The sequence below is a fragment of the Kryptolebias marmoratus genome, linkage group LG2 (assembly GCF_001649575.2).
Source record: "Kryptolebias marmoratus isolate JLee-2015 linkage group LG2, ASM164957v2, whole genome shotgun sequence".
Lineage (NCBI taxonomy): Eukaryota > Metazoa > Chordata > Actinopteri > Cyprinodontiformes > Rivulidae > Kryptolebias > Kryptolebias marmoratus.
This window is the reverse complement of record NC_051431.1, coordinates 26,810,182-26,834,856: the sequence shown is the minus strand read 5'-3', so window position 1 is coordinate 26,834,856 and position 24,675 is coordinate 26,810,182.

The window sequence follows — 24,675 nt, the reverse complement described above, 5'->3', positions numbered from 1 at the left end:
ATCACATACACAGTGTGTGTGTGCACATTGCTATGTGTTTGAAAACAAATGTGTTGAACAGAGTGATAAAAGACAATGGAAGTGATGTCAAAGATTTCTGATTATTTGTTGACCCTATAATATGATGCAATCTTTAATGCTTGACACTTAATAATTTCACAAGGCCTGTTTTAGTCAACTTCATCTTCCTGATCTGAACTGGTCCCTTGAATGTTCCTTCTACACTTTGAGATTAGCTAACTTCTTTAAACCTGATCTTTGTACTATGAACTGGGTTTGTATGGGTGCTTGAAATCCTTAAAAATGCTTAAGTTTGAATTTGGTACTTTCAAGGACTTAAAAGTGTTTAAATAATGAATAAAGTTCTTGAAACTAACTAAAATGGTTTTATTAGTCATCACTGCACAAACCTGCTGACTTGTATGCATTTTGTATAGCAGGCATACAGTTGAAAACAGAAGTTTACATACACTATATAAAAAGACATGCATTTTTTTCACATTGTCTGATGTGAAATCAGAATAAACTTTTCCTGTTTTAGGTCAATTAGCATTTCAAAAATTATTTCTATTTGGTAAATGCCAAAATAATGAGAAAGAGGATGTGCTTAAGATTGATTGAGAGGAATGGCCTCCCTCATCTGAACCAGAGTTGTGTTCTATTACTAGATTGATATATATATAGTTTTTTATATATAGTAACTTCAATCTTGCCCTATTTGTGCCACATGGCTGGTTCCACTTTCACTTCAATCTTGGGTCCTCTACCAGAAGCCTGGGAGCTTGAGGGTTCTACACAGTAAATTAGCTGTTCCTACTACTGCGCTTTTCTAGTCGGAGATCTCTGAGGTTGTTCCTAGGATCTGCTAGAGCCGCGCTTCCAGTTTGGGGGTCACAGCACCGAGTGCTCCAATGACCACTGACACCACTGAGACCTTGACTCTCCTTAACTTCTCTATTTCCTCTTTCAGGCCTTAGTATTTCTCAAGCTTTTTGTTCTCCTTCTTCCTGATGTTACAGCCGCTTGGGACTGCTACATCTATCACCACTGCTTTCTTCTGTATCACCACAATGTCCGGTTGGTTAATCATCACCTGTTTGTCAGTCTGTATCTGGAAGTCTCACAGTATCTAAGCCCTGCCATTCTCCACTACCCTTTGTGGAGTCTCCCACTTTGACTGTGGGACTTCCACTCCATACTCAGTACAGATGTTCCTGTACACTAGTTCAACCACTTGGTTATAGCGTTCCATGTATGCTTTGCCTTCCTGTGTCTTGCATTCTACTATTATGTGCTGAACTGTCCCAGGGGAATCTTTACACAGCCTGCATCTTGGGTCCTGTCTGGTGTGAAAGGCCCCGGTCTCTGTTGCTCTTGTGCTGCCATGATTAGTGCCTCTGTGCTGTCTTTCAGTCCAGCCCTTTCTAGCCACTGGTAGGATTTGATGATATCAGTCACTTCCTCAATCTACTGGTGGCACATGCCATGCAGGGGTTTGTCTTTCCATGAGGGTTTCTCATACTCCTCTTCCGCATTGGGTTTCTGCCACCTGAGACATTCATTTAGCAGATCATCATTGGGGGCTTTCTTCCTGATGTACTCCAGGATCTTGGTTGTTTCATCCTGTACAGTGGCTGTGATGCTCACTTGTCCTGCCTCCCTCATTTCCCTTAGGGTGCATTTACACCAGCCCAGTTTAGTCTGCTTTAATCAAACTCTAGTTTGTTTGCCTAGAAAGTCTGGTTTGTTTGGGGAGGTGTGAATGCGCAATCAAACTCTGATGCAGACCAAAAAAGCAAACTATGGTCTGCCTAAATACCTAGGTCAGTTTGGTTGAAGTGAACTCTGGTGCGGTTTGAATGCATATGTGAATGCAAGCGAACAGCTTAGTGCTGAATGACTACTGAAATTTGCTAAAGAATCTGAAACTGAGTTCTTAAAGCTAAAATAAACAGAACACTAACTAAAAGCTAAAATTGTCACAAAAGACAAGTTAATAACTAAAACTAGCAGAACATTAGCTAAAAGTAGCAAAAGGATAAGTAAAGACTTAAAGTAGTAGAACGATAGCTAAATCTAAAAGTATCTAATGGCAAGCTAAAAGTAGTAGATTGGGAGCTAAAAGATAAAAGTAGCAGAACTGTAGCTAAAAGTAAAAGTAACATAGGAGGACAACAATAAAGTAAGTATGTTCAAGCAGATTTCAAAAAGAACAATGTTTTTGAAGGAACTGACTAGATTCGAATGTATTTCTAAAGGGAAATGTTTTAAAATAAAGGAAAATATTTTAAGTAGTATAGAAATTACAAAAAACAAAAGTCATAGCACCCATCTCCTAAATGAGCTTTTGATATATGAACAGCTAAAATGAATAAGAATGATCATGATGCTCTCTGCACTTAGATGCTGTTATTTTATATGATTTTACAGCAGGACATCTTTAAAAGTTTAGATGTATATGTTGTTTACAAAAAAAATCCTTGTTTTAAAATTGCAAGCAGGAACAAATTTTATGGTAGTATATCACTGGGCTGAGACTACTGGAGATTAGCTGGTGAATGGCATTCATGAGGGAGTCTCCAAAATATCTCCAAACCTTCACAGAGTTTCTCACATTCATTGTATGAGTGGCTCAGTCTTGTTACTTAAATTTTAACATGTTCAAAACAAATCTAACAGTTAGGGTTGGCTTGAGTTTTCTGAGGTACCCCATTGGTGTACTGTTTTAGACTAAGGCCCCCACATACTCGGGCGTACTGTCCATACTCTGTGAGCCACGCAGACTCCGTATGTACTGTCCGCGGATGGTTGAGGCTTGCTGGGTTGCAAACATTCAGAATTCTGTGACCACAACTAAAAAAATGCCATTTTCCTCACAATGATAAGTGTACACCTAGTCTCTAACACTTGCGGTCTACCCTTAGATTGATCTTCTTCTCTAAGTATTAAGTTCTGCTAAGGTCTCACTCATGAGGATCATTCAAACATCTTTGAAAGCCAAACATAATAGTGAAATTTAGGAGAGAAAGAAAAAGACATTTTCTTTGTTGCACACTGGTATCTTTTTAAGTGGTTGGGATGTGGTGTATTGAGATGTGTGATCTCTATTAATGAAACCTAACGTGCTCTAGAGCAGGCTAGGTTTCCAGCACCAGTTACCAGACGCATATAAAAAGTGAACCAGCTTTGTGACACTGAAAATCCCAAACTGAACCTGAAGTTACATTGGTAACACTTAAATCCTGCTTCATAGTACAGAGCAGTGATTTTATTTCATAGTGTAGCAACTAAAACATCAACCAGTAATGCTATTTTTATATTTTTCACTGAAAAGGTGTTTTCCAGAGTCCTCCACTGTTGTTAAATGTCATTGGCATTTTTTCACACTTTTCCATTGCCCAGTCTTACTACATCTTGGGCCGACTTAGTTTGTCTGTTTTTGACTTTGCACAATCTTGTTGTTTTTCCATCTAACTGTGTCCCACTGCAATGTGGGCAGTCATCAAAACACGGCCACCCCAAAAAACTCTGCTATGTCATTTTGTGTACAATGCAAAACACAGCATTACCAATGAAGGACATCAGGTGCCGGTAGCAAGAGGCAACACCCTGGAGAAGTTCAGGAGAGGTTGGAAGCCAGACTGCTGCATCAAGCTGAAGATATGAACTAGCATATGAGAGTAAGCTAAATCTAGATGCTTCAGTCATTGTAAATAAGTCCCGTGTACAATGCTGTGAAATCTGCAAGTTATCGCTATCATTTATTAACATCTTCATGCTGTGTGTGTTTCAGATGGCTCTCTTGTCAGAAATGTTTACTGCAAATCGTTGTTCTGAGCATTCAATCGAGATGCCCTGATGCTGCACTTGTTGCGCAATAGTTTAAAAATATTTTTTATTGTCCTCCCAGTAATAACTACACGTTCTTCTATTGTATCTCACTGTGAATTTTAGCAATAAACATTTGAACCTTTTACAGATGTGTTTTCACTTTTAAGTTTTACCATATGGCAGTTTGTGTTTAACGCAAGTTAAATCTTATTAAACACTAACCCATTATTATAGAATACAGATATAGTGTCTTCTGTACTGGCACCTTAAATAGTACAGCTTCTGTCTGATGACTTCAGCTGGTAAGGAAAATACATTATCTGGATTGCTAGTTCTTAAAAGTTAGTCATCATTGCAACAAAATATCAGCGAGAAATGTTTAGTTTACACTGACTCTGTTACCACCAGTATCTTAACAGACTAAAGTGAATTGTCTTCTTTTATTATCTGTTTTTTGATTATTTTATTTATTTTGTTGATTTTTAGAATGTTTTGTTAATTCAATCTATGAGTGATGCATCAGCTGTATGGTATTTTTAAATTTAGTTGTACACGCATTAATGACAATAAAATGAAATTGTAATAAACAGAAAACCACGATGCAATCAGATAACTGACAAAATTAGTTATTAGAATCTGCTTTAAAACACAAATTTAAAATCCAAACTACTTACTACATACAAAATCCAGACTGTAGAATGTAAAACCTAGAAGCAATTTTTACATTCATGATATAAAAATATGGGATTGGGCAATTCATTGCCTGCTTGTCTAGCACAATCAGGAAGGCTTGATTGAAAACATTCTGTGACAGTCCAGTTTGATGTGCCTACCTAGACAAAAGACAAAAAGGGGTGAGAAAAGCAAGTTTAAAAACATATATCGTGGGAAATGCACTTGGTGCAAAAAGCCAGTGATGGAATGTGAAAATGCTTTGTTGTACTTAAGAACATTTTTATGTAGCTGTGCTTCACTTGATTTTGTTTTATTTCATTGTTATACTTAAGTACATTTAAAGTGAGTACTTTTTAGTACTTAAATGGACATTGTGATGATTTTCATTGGAGTAAATAGTAGTCAATCTGTTCTTTAACTAAAATAAGGACAACATACTTCTTACACTCCTGCTAAAAGCAACATGGTGTGAAACATATTTATTGTTTCGTACTTATGTGCATGTTGCTGTGTTGTGCTGGAAGCTACCAGTTCTGCTGAAGAGGGAGAGGAGCTGGTGGTCTATCGTCTTGTATGTGGAAAGAGATTATTGATCAAAAATACACACACACTTTAGGTACAAGCACAGCACAAAATTGCAACATGTGAAAAATAACCAGTAATAGTACTAGCTAAACTGGTCAGATGTTGACATGCTAACTTTACTTTTTGCTTTCAGAAGCAATTTTTTTAGCACAAAGAGTGCCAAATCCAAGCAGAGCATGGTGTTAGCCTTGATGGCTAATGAGCTAGTTCATTGTCTGCATGCAAGAGACAACAGCATTATTATCAAAACATCCATTTTCAAGTTTCATCTGAACTCTGTTGTCAGCCAACAAGCACAGAAATGTCTGCAATGCCTCATAGTACTGTGGTGCTGGTTTACATATTATATATATCAAATATTACCATTGCAAGGTTTTTAAATGGTGGGTTGGATTATTATGAAGGATACACTGTCATGACTGACATCACTCCTTCGCCAATCAATGGCCTGCAGTCTGAGTCAATACAAGTAGAGCCAAGTCAAGCTAATTGAAAAGGTCCATAAGTCAAGTTTATTTGTATATCACATATCATTTCAATCTGTAGAGACTCACACAAAGAGAGAAACAGCAGTTAGACAATTTTATTGGACCGAGGATTTGGCGCTCGGACACCGGTGGAAGACATGCGTGCTGAGAATCGCAGCGAGCTTGAATGATCGGCTCGAACAAAGCTCAGGTAGGTCTTCCCCTGGGCCCAGTCACTGGTGGTGGAGCAGAACTTGAAGAGAGGAGTCTTGAGGGGACCCGGAGGCGTCTGGGATGCTGGTAGTGGAAACGGGGAGGAGGTGGGTTGAAGCACATCTGAAGCGGGAGGATCTGAGGCCGCTTCGCCTTTTGAAGGATCTCTTGTCAGGCGATTGGATCGAGGTAGTGAGGTGGAGCGTCCTGATTGGCTGGGGCAAAGGCGTGGTGATAGGGGATGCCGGAACAGTCTTACAGGTTGAATTTCCGCCTAGGGCTTCATTTTAGCAACAAGGCAGTTCAAAGTGCTTTACATCATAAAAACACAAAAATAAAAAGTCATAAAAACAACATACAGTCACCAATTGAGAAACCAGTAGCAAATGTCACATTTTGTCGAGTGCCATAATCAAAATCATCAATACACATCAAATATGTTGTCTATAACAGTTCTTATAACCCTCAGAGAAGCCTTAGCACAGTCTAGTCAAAATGAACCTGTATTAGTTTGTAGAGGCACATTTTTTTACGTCTAATTTCTTACCAGATTAAATGAAGTAACTTCAGGTTCTGGAATCATTAGAGGAAGCAAAGACTTGCCAAGGCATATCTCTAACACATAGAACAAGTCTAGTTTCTTTATGAAAAATAATTACCACATTTAACTCAAAATTGTGTGTAAACAGGCTCATTTTTTATTTCGGTCTTACTTAATTCTGAGTGTTTGGAACTAGAGAACTGTGGCCAATTTTAAAACATCACAGCAAGTTTTCATGTGCTTAGCTTTCAAAACTGTTTTAGACCATGCACATTTTTTTTTGTTGTTTCTTTTTCTTTTTGTTTGCACCTCTGCTCACATCATAGCTGCTGCATCCTCTTTGGTGCCAACCATAGCAGCCACCCCCCAGGTTTATGATTTAATTTCATGTAGCACACTTTAGAAATGAAGATGGGCAGATTTGGACCAGTTATATTTATTCAGTTTCATGTAATTTTCAGACCTAGACATTCAGGGCTGTAGCCTCTGATGCTTTCTGTCATAGGGGAGCTCCCATGCGGGTGTCATAATTCAGCCCTAATTCTGCAAAATTTTTGAAAAGTAAATGGACAAGGGTTTAAGATGCCCATGAAGCTTCTTTTTTTTTAGAAATAATGTGTTTCATAAATTTTTGAATATGTTCAAAATTCAAACAAGACTGCAAGTCTCTGCAACTCACTCAAGGAAATTGAGAACCCCCACAAACGTTTTAAGACATTTTGTAAACTGCCTCACGAATGTTGTTTGCCAACTTGTCTCCAACAGTTGCAGCCCAGTGAGATACTGGCTTAAGTACTTTTTTGCCCCTGGCAGGGTTGAAGTGTATGGGTGTATGTGTGTGGGTGTTTGTGTGTGTGCGTGTGTGTGTGTGTGTGTGTGTGTGTGTGTGAAAGGGGTGAACGGAGTGCGTGCGTGTATTAACTCCTTAATTTCACACATGCTTAATTCTGAGTGAGTTTGGTGTGAAGGGATTTGTGGAGGAGTGTGTCTCTGTTGGGGGTTGGGGTGCTTGGGAGTGAAATGAGGAAGGGGAACAAGAACTGTGGATGTTGGGGGTGTAGGACGCTCATGTTTAATGGAGTGACAGGAGGAACTTTGCTCTGCTGTCCTCTCATTTCCTGTAGATTTTTCTTTAGTTATCTTGGACTTTTTTGTGCTTGTTTCTCCTGTTAACAAGACTGTTAACAGAGCAAATTTTTAACCATCATTGTAAAAAAAAATGTTAATATGTTTAAAAAAATATGTGTATAAACTAATCATGACATCATTAGCAGCGGTCTAAACAAGTTACATATTTGTCCTAAACAAGAAAAACTTTGTAAGAATATTATGTCAGTACAGGAACTGACTCATTTTTTTAATCAAATAATAAAACACATGCTTATGTCTTGTTAATAGTAAATCTAGTTAAATTGTATTTATTTAGTTAGCCTCTTAGTCCCTAGGCCTATTGGATAGATCTTGTTGGCAGTGCTGCTGCCGCCAAGACGGGGGCCGCTAGTGATGTAGGGGTTACCTATAATTTTGGCTTGCTGTTCAGTACTAGCCTAATTGTTCGAATAAGTAATATGAACACTGCCTTTGAAAGACATTGTTGTTAAAACTGGAAGTATTTCTGGTTTAAAAAAATATAAATGACTACTTTTTTGTGCATTAGAACAGGGCTTCATTCTCAGGTTTGTGACAAAGATGTTTTTGGGGTTTTTTTTTATGTGGTACATTTTTTTTCCTGAGAGTGTTGGTCATGTTAAAGAGACAATTTTAGTGCAAATATTCACATAGTCATTTTACAGATTCAAAAACTAATGAAACATCCATTTTTAAATTCCATTTTGACAAGCATTACAATTTTGAAAAAAAAAAAAAAAAAAAAAAAAAAATTTTGTGTGTTGCAACAAAGTTTTAATAAAGGGATGGGGGGGGGTATTGTGTCTTGTTACAGTTCAAGAAAGTGATAAAAACTTCATTGGCGTTAGATTATTTGGAGTTAGTAAGGGTTTTTTTGCTCTGCTCTATTGCAACGTTAATGGTCATCAGCCTTGTCCAATCATCAATGTAATATAGTATAGAAAGGTTTTGCTGTAGTTAAGAAACTAATGATTGCAGCACAAACACAACATCAAAATTAATAAAGATGGACAAAGCATCCCCGTTTCTTTGTTTAAAATTGAAGTCAGAATATTTTTGGGTGCCGCCATGTTGTAATTTTTGGAGCCAGAAGCTGTGCACATGAGATGTTACACTGCAGCATTGATACGGACGTCCTGCTTGCACATCCTCCCAACTCACTAACAGGCTGTCACACTGTCAATTACTCAATGACTCTTCTTTTGAAGCCTCAAATAACTCATTGAAACTAAATTTTAAAAGTGCATATTTAAATATACATGAGCAAGGAAAGAGCTATATGATTCAATAAACATCTACAGGTTAAAAAAAAAAGAAGTGTATATTTATTTTTTAGTGAGGTAAATGTCCAGGTTGATATTGACAGCAGCCAGCCAAATATGTGGCGCTTTTGCATGGTGGCTTTAACTTCTGGTCTTTTCAATGAAACACCAGCATATAATACTTCATTATTGTTGTTAGTGATGCTTCTCTTATGCTAGGGGTTGTAGATTCGATTAGAGGTAAATCTTTGACATCATAGTTTTAAATAGGTTGTGTTTACCATTGAGGTTCCTACAACTTTAACATGTCCATAAAAACTGTTCTCACGTGGACAGAACATTAGCCTATAGCAGCATAACTAAGGGCTAGCTCAGGAAACCCAAGCCAACCCTACCTCTATGATTTATTAAAAGACAAGACTATTGATTTTTCTATTTTAAGTTTATTACTGTTTTCACTTTTAATAATATATACATTATATTGTTTCCTACATGAATGTTAAACCAAAAAAAAATAAAAAAAATAAAATATTCCTGAATAATTACTGGTGCAAAGAATTAATGACCCATTGACCTATCTTAATGATAATGTTTTAAAAGCTCATTTAACTTTCTACACAGAATGACAGCGGAGTAAGTACCAATGAGCCAAAACATTAAGCCTCTAACAAATGATGTTAATGATAGAAATTGTAGTATCTCATTTGAAAATCAAATGTCAGTCTTTCATTTTGTATTTTAGGTCTATCTATCTATTTATCTCTGTAAAATGTTTATACGAGAGCTGCTGAGTTTCAGGAAGTACTCCACATATTAACTTTTGTGACAGTTAAGAAAATGTACCAAGACTTCTCTCTACTAATTCATCATTCTTTTGTTAATACAATCTAAGACAACAGTGGGATCTCAAACTTTTTACAAGAAGTTTTGTAAGCAGTATAGTGGGAGTTCTGCTTTCATGATTTCTGTTTCTGTAGATGTGTGTGGGAGCTTGTCTAAATGATACAGTGTGGGAGCATGAAGAAAGGTCGGTCAGGAGTGTGAGAGAGGAAGTGTTTACGGTAGATCAGTAAGCAACCTAAGCAACAGGTCCGTGAAGCATTCAGTGTGGGAAATACACCTTAACTTCCCCTCCATTACTCCTCATCGCACACGCGCACACACTCATCAAATGACCTATCTCTGTACCAAAGCAGACTGCTGAGATATTCTGGGAACCGTTTGGTAAGAGAAGATTTGCAATGTGTGTGTAGGTGCGCATGTGTTTTTGTGTGTAGTAAGGTGTGACTTGATGTTTCTGTATAGCTCTTGCTAAGCAGTGTTGAAAGCAAATAAATAAGGACTGTGTATGGGCTTTTTTTATCTAATAATGATTAGTATCTCCAACAGGGATGCTTATTTCATATTTGTTTAAATATTGCTAAATATAAATGTAGTATGCGCACTCATTGAGCCATGTTGTCTGTTATACTTTTATCATTTTGTTGTGATTCTTTTGGTTACAAAATAATTTCAAAATAAATAATGTTGTTTAATGTACAGAGAAGGACTTGAGAAATATAATGGCAAACTATCAGCCAAAGGCATTCATCTATTTTGTGATATCAACTACAATGACTCAACATTGTTAGCTTTTTTTGGGAATGCAAGCAAGTTTATACGCTTTAGTTGAATGTCTAACCTTCACTTTGTTTTGTTGGTTGTAATAAAATTGAAGACTATGGTTTCAAACCCAGGAACTTCATACCAGTAACTGGTGACGCTACGTCATACAGAACAGCAGTCCCCAACCTATTTAACTCCACAGACCGGTTTATTATCAGACAGTATTTTCACAGATTAGCCTTTAAAGGTGTGGCGGATAACTACAACAAAATAAAATGATATGACCGGCATGAAAATGGAGGTATTTTTTAAAACATAATAAATGTAAATCCAACGTGTATTCACAACTTTGTTAGTTGCGTCCTGGTATTGTGTTATCAACATGAATAACACCCTTTCCTCCCCCTAATGTTCTCTGGTCAATATGGCGATGATTAAACATGCCCTTTAAAATAAGATACACCACAAATATAAAGTGCACAAAGAATACAACTCACCATATCGCTGAATCAGTGGGAGCCCTGTGCCTGTTTCTCAGTAATGAGATGGTCCCATCTAGGGCTTCCAGAGACGTTTGTTTTTTACTCATTTTGCTGCTTGTGGGTTTGTTTTTAGCGGTAACGTATCACGTGACCTAGATAAGCATTTTGACATGCATCAAGAGTGAGTCATAGACGGATGTAGTGGAGAGAGTCCGGTCATTTTTCAAAATAAATGTTATTCAGACTCGGAAAAAAAAAAAAACAGAAATACTGTAGGTTAATTATTCTTTCTGTGCGACCCGGTACCAAATGACCCACGGCCCAGGGGTTGGGGACCTCTGATATAGAACATGGGTAGCAGTTTTGTCACATCCCTGACAGATGCCGTTTTGTCATTATGCATGTGCATGATGACAGACTGTGCAGACCTATATTGTATATAAAATATCACCCAAATAGATCTGTACTCCTGGCATTTTTTTCAGATCTGTGAACATTGTCTTTTGGAAGACAGGTGGTGCTAAAGCAAGTCCACAAGGGACTTGTGTGAACTTAAAAAGTCCCCTATGGATTATGAAAGTTGTAAAATTGTGGCTATCAGGATGTAAAAGCAGTTGGTGGTAAACTTAGCTTACATAAATCTGGCTATAGTATGTGGCACCACCCAAGTTTTGTGAACAAGTATTCCATATAAGGCAGAGGATAACAGTCTATTATCTCACTTTTATTAGGTTCACAGAGATCAACACAATGCCTCAAGTCCCCTTTGTGTTTTTGTGCCATCACTTGAGAACTCACCCGTTCAGATGCACCCACTTTCAACGATGCCTGCTTTTTTTTGTGCATGGGTTGTACTGTGTTGTTTACTTGAACTGTGTGGATGAACCCTTTAACACAACCAAGATAGTGGGCTGAAGCACAATCAGCATTATTACCATGTATATTTTTGTATCAGTGGGAAGTTCTTCTTTTGCACCATCCTGCTTAATGAAAGTCACTTCTCCTCAGAGGATGGTAATCTGCAGTACTTTAATCTGGTCCAGGCCCAGTAGTGGGGATCCAGTCTTCACTATATAGAAAGATGCTGAACTCTGTTGTTTTGATTTGCTACTTATGCTGTAGCTTGTAGTCAGACAATAACAGGTGGGTTATCTTTTGCATATAGTAAACTTTTCGTTCTGTCAGTGAGCATTGGGGAAAATGTTGCTTGTAGGCCGTTTCTGATAAAATAGATACAGAAGCTCTAGTATCTACAAATAACTTCAGGACCTGGGAGTTTCCTTGCAATCATCATTTGGCATGTGATTTTATCAAATGCTACAGGCATCAGCTTAACATCATTCACACAATAATGCCAACTCAGGAGCAAGCACTTCCTACCCTACAGCCACAGCTGATTTGCAAACTTTGGCGAAATGTCTCTATTCCTTTCAGCTATCACATTTTTTTAAGCAGCGGGACAGTTTTCATCATTAGCCAGGTGCTTATCTGATCCACATCTGAATAAGTTGATGTTGCTCTTTATGATTTGTTTGACTATAATGAACATGAGTTGGAGAGCAATGTGTTTGAGCTATTCTGCATACACCACTGAACTGCACACATCACAGAGGCTGGTCCATCCTAAGGACAAAACACCCAAACACAAACCAACTGGTGCAGTTCAGTGCAGCAATGAATGGTCAAGAAGAAATTACACAATCTCTATATATGCATGGCTCAACATAGGAAAGCCAGCTCTTCAGGAAGACTTAGCTGTGCACCTACACCTCAAGAATAGGAGACACTCTTTTCAGGATCAAAATGTTCATATTTTGGACAGAGAAGACAGATGGTTTGAGAGGGTGGTGAAGTCGATTGCATCAAATGAGGAAAAACAACTTTAAAAAGAGGAGTAGATCTCGGATTTAAGCTTTCTAAAATTTACAATGAAGCATTAGAACTCATATGCAAACTGATACCCAGTAAAAGCTCTCCAGTGGGAGGGGAGTGAGATTACTCTGCATGTAAATTTAGCTGCATATAAGGAGCATCTAGTGCAGTTTAAAACTCGGAACTCCTCAGTCTCCAGTTTTGAGTTGAGAAAGGTCCTTAGATGGGAATTGAAATGACTTTAGCTACAGAAGAGAAGTCCAGTTGCTTTGTTCTTTTGAAACTTTTTGGATTTCCCATGTCCTAGATGAACAAGAATCTACACAACTATCACCAATTTATTTCTTGGAGGCATGACTGTTTAAATGAGTATAAAATATCATACATATTTAAATATGAAACAAGCCATACCAACAACTGCTGTAAATCTTAATTTTATGTTTGAAAATTCAAAAACTGAAAACAGCAAGCCACAATTTTCAGATATAAACCTTAAACTATGTGGAACTCTTGCGTCTTAAAATATAAAACAAATTTAATGTGTACTACTCAAGGAAAAAAAAGGAAAGTTGCTCTTAAACTGCTTGCTATCTGTTTTTGATTGATCAAAAGGTGATATTTCTGTTGTTCTTTGCTACTTCTGCTGTTGTGAATCTATCAGCCATCATAAATATCAGCATAAGAATTCTGATTGTCCTGTTTGCTTTTCTTGCTTTTCTTGTGTGGCACATGGTATCATTCTGGGTGGCATAAATTTGTACTTGAATTGTGTATTAAAACTGTACAGTATATATAGCTAATATCTACAACAGGGAAGTCGATTGATTTTAAATATCTTGGTTGTAGATTTTTTTTTTAATTTTTACCACAAAATAGTTAATTCATTAGAGTGTGAAGTAGAAACTATAAGGTAAGCCCTTTTACTTTTTAAGTAATATTTCCTTAACAAGCAATTTAAAATATATATATATTTACAATTGAATCTTTAAGATAATTAAAATATGACAACTTAAATTTTAATTTAATGAAAGATATGCTAGACTCATAAATGACAATTAGCCTCACAAGGAGACTTTGTTTAAATCTTATGGTAAAACACTTTGCACTAAAGGCCAGTAAGAGCATAGTGAAATAAACGTCAGCAGAGGTTTTCACAATTTGATGTCTCTGCTGGGTAAGAAAGCAAGCTTCTTAGGATAAGATAGGGTCCTGTGATAAGATAAAGCTAGTCTTTGTAAAGTGATTTCTTACACCAAGCTATGTGTTGTATTCAATTTAGATGATAAGATATGCATAAAATAAATTGGATTTGGAAGCTGAAGATAATACATTCCTACACTCACAGTTGTTATTTTGAAAGTAATTTCCACACTTTAAATTGGTTTGATTTGTTTATCTTGGTTCTGTTACCTAGAAAACGACAGAGGGTGAATTAGGCTGTGTTTTAGATCAGAAGAGTAGTAAGACAACCAGTGCTCTTCTAACGACAGACCAGGCATTTGTTTTATTTATTTATTCATTCATTTATTTATTTAAAAAGTGGGACAATGCAAAATAATGAGTAACACAAGTACAATACAAGCACATCATGTAAATGAGCCAGATCTAACCATACAGACTAATTTTCATCTGTAGTCCCTGGAAAGTTGATGGTACAAGATAAAAAAAAAATACATTACAGCAGATATACATCTAACATAAGGCACATAATTGAGAAAATTACATAATGTTAGCTAGTAAAAAATACATGATCCTGGATAAAAGATGTTTAAAAAACACTGGATAAAATACAAAAGCCACTATTCTATGATGAAATATTTGATTAGTGGACAACCACTGTTTTACAGATTTAGAAAACAATTTGTAGAATGTGATGTTCTTTAGTTCTGCAGGTAGAGTGGTCCAAGTATGACTTGCACAATAAGAGAAAACTGACTGTCCAAAATTCCTTTTAAACAGGATTTTACAATCCCCTCTGGTCATGGCTTTACTGAGTAAATTTTGATGTTATTAAATAAAATTCCCCAGAGAAGAAAAAGACAAACCATGAAAAACCTTTCACACAAGTAAAATATCTGCACATTTTATCATGTTTTGTTTAAAATTTGACAATGGTGATATGAGTCTGACTTTCTATCTAATATTGTCAAAGATTGTTTATATAGTCTTTCTATGAATTGTAGTATTGTTTTGTCAGATAGTAGTACATGTATGAGAGAATCGTACCGTTTAGGTACATCTGTGAAGCTTCAGCAGTAAAATTGTTCTAAAATTGACTAAACTGAATTTGCTCTATTTAGTTTTTTTAACTTGTATTTTAAAAGTAAACTGTGAATCAATTAGTTTTCCTCAGTATTTATAGTTCTGCACCACTGATAGCTTTCGACCAGCTACTGGGACTTCCAAATCTCGAGCTCTGTTTACAAACTTACTTCATAAAATATACATACAGTTTTATCAATATTACAATGTGTTACATGACCATTCAGAAATACAAAAGCTGATAGTTCTTGCTGCTTGGTTTTGAATGCAGATGTACAACCATATCATTTGCAAACATCTGACACATTACTTTTGGTGGACAAACTTCAGAAAAGTCAGAAACATACAAACTAAAAAGCAGATGTCCTAAAATAGAACCTTGAGGTACAACAACATTATTATTAGCCATATTAGAAATGCTATCATTCATACAAAAAACTCTCTTTTCTATTATTCAAATGTTTTTGTTTTTTTTTAATTTAATTGCACTTGCAGAAAAATAATAATTTTGACAAATTGGCAAAGAGAACCTGGATTTATAGTCTGCCAGAAGTGAAAAAAATCTGCTCTCGCTCATGTAAGTGCAAATCTTTATTTTTTGCGTGAACATTTTATACTCAATAAGAAACTGCAGCGCAGAACTTCTGGGAAGCCCCTCCCTCTGGGGTTTCCAGTCTTCATTCCCTGTACACATTTACTCTTCCTTTACCGCAACTAGATATTTTTAGAATGCAGACTGAGACATTAAATGCCATTTAGCATTTACAAATTTGTCACAAAGAAGCCGCCGCTGTTTCAGACAGATGGTGCACAATAACCAGTGAACGTAGGTAACATGTCCCTACGTTACTTGGCCAAGGGGAACTCCCTCCCATTCAGCACAGGCACAGAGTGCAGCCTGTCTTCTCCCTGCACAGTAATTGTGATATGTACTTCCACAGGTTCTTTGCCATTTGACTATCTTTATAGGTTTTGCTGGAACAGTTGTAAAGAAGGCTGAAGTTTCTATCAGCCTCTGCTAGCTGCTCCTCAGCACAGCAGTTGAAGTGAAATGACACCATTGTAGTTTCCGCATAAACACAACCACAGCAGTTCTGACCAATTATACAATAGTTGACACATACCCCTGAGAGGAAACATTCTACCCAGAGTTTGTGTTGAGAACAGGCTCTTGAAGCTCATGCGAGAACAAAATGATGGGATTTTTGTCATGCAACTACATCCCCAAGAGCAGATGTCTTCACTTCTCGAGGAGTATAAATCCAGCTTTAGACCACCCTTATCCAATCTGGCTTTGATATTTTCTTGAAAAAAAAAAGCAATTTGCAGTCTTGGTTTAATTATGGTTTTGAAACCTTGCATGCAATGCAGTGAAAATGAAGTAATATTTAAATATAAAACTATCTGTTCATAGATCCATTTTTTAAGACTTCTGATACCATGAACAGAAAACTGATGGGACTGTAATTACTAATAGGAACATGTTCCCCAGATTTAAATACTGGCATGATCACTGCAGTTCTCCAAGTATTAGGAAATTGTCCTCTGATTGACCAGCTGATGATTTTTGAAATAGACTGAACTAGTGTCTCTTTATAGTTTTGAAGAAAGTCCATCACATAGGTCTTTTGTTTTTGAAGACTTAAGGTGAGAAACAATCATTAGTTTTTGAATCATTTTAAAAAAATATTGAATAGGGGCATCACTATTTAAAAGAATAACAAGGTACATTGGTAACACAGTGCTCTGAAATAAACTTTTTTTTTATTTTTGGTTGCTCCCATCTTCAGGGGTCACAGCGACTGAACTTGTGAGGTGGATTTGGCAATTGTTTTACGCCAGATGCCCTGCCTGACAAAACCTGGGCTTGGGCCCACAACATTAGGATTAAAAGACCATGGCACTGACCTTTCAAAGATGAACATTTTATAAAATTGCAAAAATAATGATTACAAGCTGTTGCTATTTTACTTTGCTCATTTAGTCAAATTTCCCCCCATGTTTAGGTAAGCATTAGTTTGGTCTAATATTTTATTTTTTTAGCTTCTGCCAATTTTTTTGGTGTTTTCATTTGCCTCACAAATGCATAATAAACAGTTAGGCAATTAGGGTTGATACACATAATCTTGTTTCAGTGCAATGTGTATAATGTGCATTTCATTTGGATCTTATTTTAACACAAATTAACCCAATATATTAACCATATTGTACCAAATACTCACCAATAGCTAAGGCACTCCTTTTGGTTAGTGGTCTGACATAGCACATCAGTCTAATCTGCTACAGTACGGAAACCTCTTATGAGGAACAGGGCAATGAGCCCAAGAGGATGATCTGTTTTTCAAACTCTGCAAACCCTTATCAATCTATGGGATGTGTTGTAAAATGCCTAATTCATGTAAACCTCAAACATCAACTAATAATGACTAAAAACATCTGCTGTCATTATCTTCTTTCATACTATAGTTTCATGACATGTTCCCAATAAATCCCCTTTTAATGTTGCCTAATTGGTTCATGCCTTTCATGCATGAACTAATTAGACTGGCCATGTCTCCACAATGATGTGTACTCACAATCATGAATCCCGAGTCACAGAATTAATTAAATAATAGCAGCTCTGTTGGTCAATCTAGCTTCACATGGTGCCCCCATTTCAGATATACTCACCAACACAGCACTGCTCCTGCTCCAGCAGCTTCTCCGTCAGCCTCAATCTCCGGAGTTGCCCCCTCTCCACTGCGCAGCTCGTCTTCGGTCCCGCCTGTCCCGGATGCTCAGCAGCTCTCCCCGGCTCTCATCTCCTCCATGGACGTCCTCCATTGGTCCATCTCCTCTCTCTCTGCCCGTCTGCAGCTCATCTCTGCGACCAGCCTTACTGCCTCCGCCTGGCTTTCCTCTTTGACCCCGGGCCCGCCCACCTCCCAGCTCCTCCCCAGGATGTTCTCCCTCGCTGATTCCCGCCCCGGCCCATCTCAGGGTAAGATGTAGTGTTCCCTGTCTCTTTTATTTCTCTTAGCCTATCTAGCCACGCTCCACTTTTCCCTGCCCTTTCTTCATGTGTCTCATTCATGCTTTCCTTGCCTAGGCCAGCCATACGTGCCCGCCCACGCCCATGCCTCTCCCAGGCTTTGCTCCAAGATCCTGCAAGGGCAGCACATTACACATAACAATACACGTTACTTTGTTGATTTCCTCCTCACCGGTCTCTCCCATGGGTTTTTCATTGGAGTTTCCTTCCCCTAACCTTCTCCCTCGTGTGCCCTAATCTCCAGTCTGCGCTTCGCAAACCCGTTATCGTGGCCCAGCTCTTGCTCAAGGAGGTCTCTAAAGGTTTCATAGTCAGCCCCTTTTCGTCCCCTCCGTTTTCCCCCTTCCGTGTCAGCCCCCTCGGTATTGCTACCTGGAGGTACTCCGGCAAGAAACGTCTCATCCTTGACCTTTCCGCCCCTCATTCTGGCTCCCACCCCAGCATTAACTCCCTTATCCCGAAGCCCCCTTTTTCGCTCTTTTACGCTTCCATTGATGATGCCATGTCCCTTATCAAGACAGCTGGGAGGGGCCAAGGCCGACATTACTGATGCCTTTAAGGTCATGCCTGTCCATCCGTCCCAGTGGCACCTACTCGGCACCAAGTGGGACCGCTCATTCTACTTCACCGTCAGGCTCACCACCAGGCTCACCGTCAGGCTCACCTTCGACTGTTGCAGTAGCCCCAGCCTGTTTAATAATCTTTCCGAGGCCCTCTGCTGGATCCTCCTCAATGTCCTCAGGCTCCCCACTGTCCTGCATCTGCTCGACGACTTCCTCCTGGTGGAAGTCCCTCCCCATCTCCCGGCCTCTGTCTCTCCAAACTCTGTCACCTCTTCCGCCTTGTGGGCGTTCTCCTGTCCGATGTGAAGACAGTGGGCCCCACCACCCGGCTGGAGTTTCTGGGCATTACCTTGGACTCTGTCTCCATGGTCCACCTCCCTTCCCGCAGATAAGCTGTCTCGCATCCGGGATATGTCCCGGGCGTACGTGTCCTTAGAGTCTCTCTCGAAGCGCCAGCTCCTCTCTCTGCTGGGTCACCTTAACTTTGAGATGTGCTTCATCCCCCAAGGTCGCTCTTTCATTTCTCGCCTGCTGGACCTAGCTAATTCGGTCCCCTCTCTGCTAGATCGAGTCTCTCTAGATGAGGGCTGCCACTCCAATCTTGCGTTCTGGTCCAGATTGCTGTCCGACTGGAATGGCATTTCTTTTTTCTACGAGGACATCGTCCTTTCGGCTGACTCCTTCCTATTCTTTACGGACGCTACCCCATCCTCCGGTTTTGGGGGTTTCTTCCAGGGCTGATGGTTCTCAGGGAAGTGGCCCTCTTCATTTCCTCAGGCCGAGTCTTCTGCCTTTTATGTAATTATCCCTGTCGCCATTGCATGCTGCCTTTGGGGCCGCTTTTGGAGGAGGAAGCGTATCTCTGCCATGTGCGACAACCTTGCCATGGTCGAAGCCATCAATAAAAGCCACTCTTCCTCCCAATCAATCGTGCCCTTCATTCGTCGAATCACCCGGCAGGCAGTTTCAGATAATTTTATCCTTTCAGCTCGCCATGTCCCTGGTTTTTCTAACCGCCTCGCTGATGCCCTTTCCCATTCTAAATTACAGGTCTTTCGTTGCCTCTGCCTGTCAGCCGAGCTCTACCCGACCCTTATTTGCAGATCTGGCCGATCTAGCTCTAAATTAGCGCCCCCTTCCCCCCTTCCGCTTCTTCAGTCTGGTCGTTTTTTCATCAGCTTAGGCCTCGCCCCTTCCACCCGTAAATCCTATTTTTTCGCTTGGAGACTGTTTGCTAAATTCTGCGCAGCCGTTAAATCCCTGCTTCTTCCCATTCTTATCCCCACGGTCTTAGCTTCATTACCTACTGCTTCGATCAGCGTAGTTTCAAACTCCCCTATATTCGGTCTCTGCTAGCCAGCATAAATTTTAATTCCAGACTCCTCCAATCTGATTCGACACAGAGTCTGTTCTCCAACCATGCCATCAAGCTTCTCCTTAGGGGGACAGCAAAACATTCCTCTCCTCAACCAGATAGCAGGAAACCTATCACTCTCCACATTCTCAAAAGTCTCCTCCTTGCCCTGTGAATGAGCCCCTTTTCCTCATACCTCAAAGCGCTCCTCTCTAGCTCTTTTCTCCTGGCCTTCTACGGGCTACTCAGATTGGGCGAATTCACATCCAGGGCCAAGTTCAACCCAGCTGAAGATCTAACGGCTAACGATCTGGTTTTCTTTCCAGACCACTTTGATCTCCTCCTTAAGCCTTCAAAGGGTAAAGGTCCCTGCAACATCTCTATAGCCTGTCTAGGTGGCACTTTCTGCCCGTTCCTCGCTATGCTTAAATTTGTCTCAAAACGCCAAAACCTCTGCCCATCCTCCAGCCCCCTGTTCCTCACTACAGAAGGTTTCCCCATGACCGCAGCCTGGTTCCTTAGTGGCCTTAGGAAACCCTTAGCCTTAGGCAGCCTTCCCCCTCTCCAATTCTCAGCCTGCTCCTCCAGCTTCTCTGTTCCTGCTCATCAATCCATTCTTTGTCTTCTTTCTAACCCTTCGTCTCCTTCCATCTCTTGCTCAGATCTCCCTTCCTTCTCGCCTCAGCTCGGCCCTGGCATCCTCTTTGGGGGAAGACTACCCTAAACTCTCACCCTATGTCAATCATTCAAGCTCACAGTGGTTCTCTGCAAACTCGTCTTCTGCCGGGGCCCGAGCGCTAAAGACCTCTAGCCAATAAAACACTGTAATTGTCTCCATCTCTCCGTGTGAGTCTCCCCAGGTTAAAGTGAAGGCTCGCCGTAATTTCAACTTGGCAGACTCACCTCAGCTGTCCAGCATCACTCATCAGAGATCCTCGCCCACAGCAGCGAATTAGCATCCAGATTCGGGATATAGGGCTCCCTGTCCATGGCTCCTCCTGCTCGCAAGCCAAGTTTCTTTCCGTTGCCTCCCCCATCTCCACCCTCGCTTTCTCAAGCTCCTCCGGACTCCCCTTTCTTGTCCTCTACTCCACCACCAGGTCTGGGTCCCGGGGGAAGACTATCCTAAACTCTCACCCTATGTCGATCATTCAAGCTCACAGTGGTTCTCTGCAAACTCGTCTTCTGCCAGGGCCCGAGTGCCAAAGACCTCTAGCCAATAAAACACTCTAATTGTCTCCATCTCTCCGTGTGAGTCTCTCCAGGTTGAAATAAACTCAGTCAATTTTTCATATTTTGATATTTGCCATTGCACACATTCACTCATGCATTAATGGTTATCTGCAAGTGGGTTGTAAAGATCTAGAAGTAAAACTCAGAGACACTGATCCTTAGCTACACTCTCCCACTTTTGCTGACTGATATCAAAGTATTCTCTGGAGAGAGGACATACAGTCATTGGCCACTTTATTAGGTACACCTGTTAAATTGTTTTTGAACATAAATAGATCAGCCAATCACATGGCAACAGCTCAATGCCTTTATTCATATAGACGTGGTGAACATCACTTGCAGAAGTTCAAATCTGGCATGAAAATGGGGAAGAAATGGGATTTAAGGGACTTTGAATATGGTGTGGCTGTTGGTGCCAGATAGAATAGTTTATTGATTTTAGAAATTGCTGACTGACTGGGTTTTTCACAACCATCTCTTGTGTTTAAAGAAAACAAAAAAGAGAAAATATCCAGAGAGTGGCATTTGTGGGGACAAGAAAACTTTGAGGTCAGAGCAGAATTAGACAGAAAGGTAAGAATTGCAGAATACCATCTCTGAACGAACAACACATCCAACTTTGAAGTAAATTAGCTACAGCAGCAGAAGACAACATTGGGTGCCACTCCTCTCAGATAGAAACAGAAAACTAAGGCAACAGATTCACCAACAATTGGACAATAAGAAAAACCTGGTATGATGAGTCTGTTAACCCTAGAGATGGTTGTGTGTAAAAATCTGAGCAGATCAGCAGTTTATATTGTAATGTACTTTAAATTCTTTATTTGAGGTTAAATCCCACACCCCAAAATGAGCATTCCATCCCTTTCTAGTTAAGAATCATAGTCTAGAACAGTGGGAAGATGACTTTCATCTTGGTTGTTTCACACTCGGCTTTGAACCACCTCAGTTCGTGCTGGAAGTCACAGCTTGAAGACACCAACTGAAGCTCATAAAGGACCTTACTCTCGGGCCTAGTGGAGCCATTTCTAGGCTCCAGGATTGTTTTGGGTGCTCCAACTGGTAGATGTTCAGAGAAGCAGCTACTCATGAAAGCATTGTGGATCTGATAAACTACACTTCAGCTGTGTGTAAATAGCAAGTGTATCAGGATGTCACCACCACAAGAGAAACAAGCATCCATTCTAACCAGAAATTTTGGAAAACTAGACAGGTGCTGTCTTTTTAAGGGCATCAGATTAGGTATTCCAGTCTGACACTGAGAGCAGCAAGGAGGGAACAAAATGCAGCCTTCAAGAAAGCAAAAGCAACCTCTGCTCAGAGGATTCAAAATAATTTTGCTATCAATGACCCTCAAAGCATGTGAAATGACTTAAAGAGAGTTGCAGAGTAAAAAAGAAAGGGTGTTGATTGCCCTCAAGATTCATCACTGCTCTGAATAATATATGTGCCCACCTTTGAGTCATTGAATTTCTCCTATTGCATCAAGTAAACTATCTCACCAAAGCTGCCTACCAGAGGATCCTGCAGAGGATTAATCCGTAGAAAGTAGTTGGTCTAGACAACATCCCAAGTTTCATTCTAAGATTAGTGTGTTCAGGAACTCACTGGGTGTTGACAGACATTGTCTTGTCCCTAGCTATGGTGTCTCTGTGCTTTAAGACACCCACTATTATCCCATTCCCCAAACATTTAGCTGCAAAAGAATAACTGCTGTCCTGTGAATCTCATCTTGACTGTCATGAAACTGGAACTGCTGGTTTTCCACATTACTGTGGACCCTCAGCTATATGCATACAGGATGAACCAGTCTGTGTCTGATGCAGTGTCAGCTGTCTTCCACCCTGCTCTCAGTCATCTGGAGGCTCAAAACTCAAGTGTCAGACTGCTTTTTCTGGATTTCAATTAAGACCATCATCTCACTGCTGGGGTTGTAGGTGCCTGTGAGCAACCCTCAAACCCGATGGTGGACACCAATGGTGAGGGATGCTGTCAAGCTGAAGGAGGAGTCCTGTCGGGTGTTTTAGGCCTGTGGGACTCCAGAAGCAGCTGATGCATACCGGCAGTCCAAGCGGAATGCAGCTCGGGTGGTAGCTGAGGCAAAAACTCAAGGGTGGGAGGAGTTCAGAGAGGCCAAGGAGAATGACTTCTGCACAGCTTTAAGCTTCTGGTCCACCATTTGACGTCTTGGGGAGGGGAAGCGGTGCACCATCAACACTGTTTATGGTGGGGATGGTGTGCTGCTGACCTTAACTCGGGACGTTGTGGTTCAGTGGGCAGAATAGTTCAAAGACCTCCTCAGTCCCACTAGATGGCTTGTACCCCTCCTTCCTGCTCATGTGGAGGAGACGCTGTGGAGCAGGTGTAAAAACCAAGTACTGCATATATACTGCAAAAACTGCATATATCTGAACAGCCAAAGGCATCCTAAAAAACAACTGGTCTGCGTGGCCATTTTGCAGAACTGTTTTATGAAAGAGCTCACTGTTAACAGATTGCTCATTTACTAGAAGTGAATGTGACAAAAAACGTGTGTGTGTGTTTGGGGGGCTCTGAAGTTGTTTGGCTGGAGTTCAGGGTGGCTTTCTGTGTAAACTGTAAACTGAAGAAACCTCAACCCCCCCTCGATATTACTAAATACAAAGATTAAAGGAGGTGAAAAGGCCAGTGTATCTCTTGTGCAGGTCCCAAGCCTGGGTAATTGGTGAGGGTTAAGTCAGGAAGGGTGACCGGCATAAAATATTTTTCCAAAACAAACATGCAAGTTTATCCAAATGACAGCCCTGAAGAGCAAACAACCAAAAGAATAAGAAGATGAAAGAAGGTGAAAGGGGAGGAGGAGGGTGTGAGAATTTGACCCATCAGAGCAGTGGTATAAGGAGCTTTCGTAATGTGATGTAGAGTGTATCTGGGAAGGGACTTGGCATAGTTTTTCTCCCAAAATTTAATTAATTCATAATTACAGAATAAAAACAAACCTGTGAACACTGACATACATTTGATTTTAGCCTAAACTTGACTATAGTTTTCCTTCCCTTGCATGTATTTGAAAAGCCAAGACTGTAATGTGTGTGGAGCTGTTCTCAGTAAAAAAAGAAACCAGATGTAAGGGTTTGGCCAGTTTTATTTCATTTATGCCAGATGTAAATATAAGTTTGCAGCTTGCACTACTACTTTTTGAATATCGTTTACAATAGGTAGTACTTGGAGAAAACTTTTATGGTACTCAGAAAAACTTAGGAATCACTGTGCTGATGTGGAGGAATTATGTACAAGTGTAAACATGATGTGTGCAACATGTTTAGTTTACATGTTTTTCTTCTAATGCTATTTTTTCTTAATTTCTATGACTTTTACTAATGTTTATCTATTTGTTATAATTTTTCATTATCATTTTTAGTTATTATTGTCAGTAAAACTTGGAGCAATATTGCTCTTTAAAACTGGAACCCTGCTTTTGTTGCTTGTGTTTTAACATTAAAATATATTTATTCTTTTCTAAATAAGAGAAGAGAGAGTTATTTTTGACAGAATTAACAGCAGTTTTGTCTTCACTGAATTTTTTCCCCAG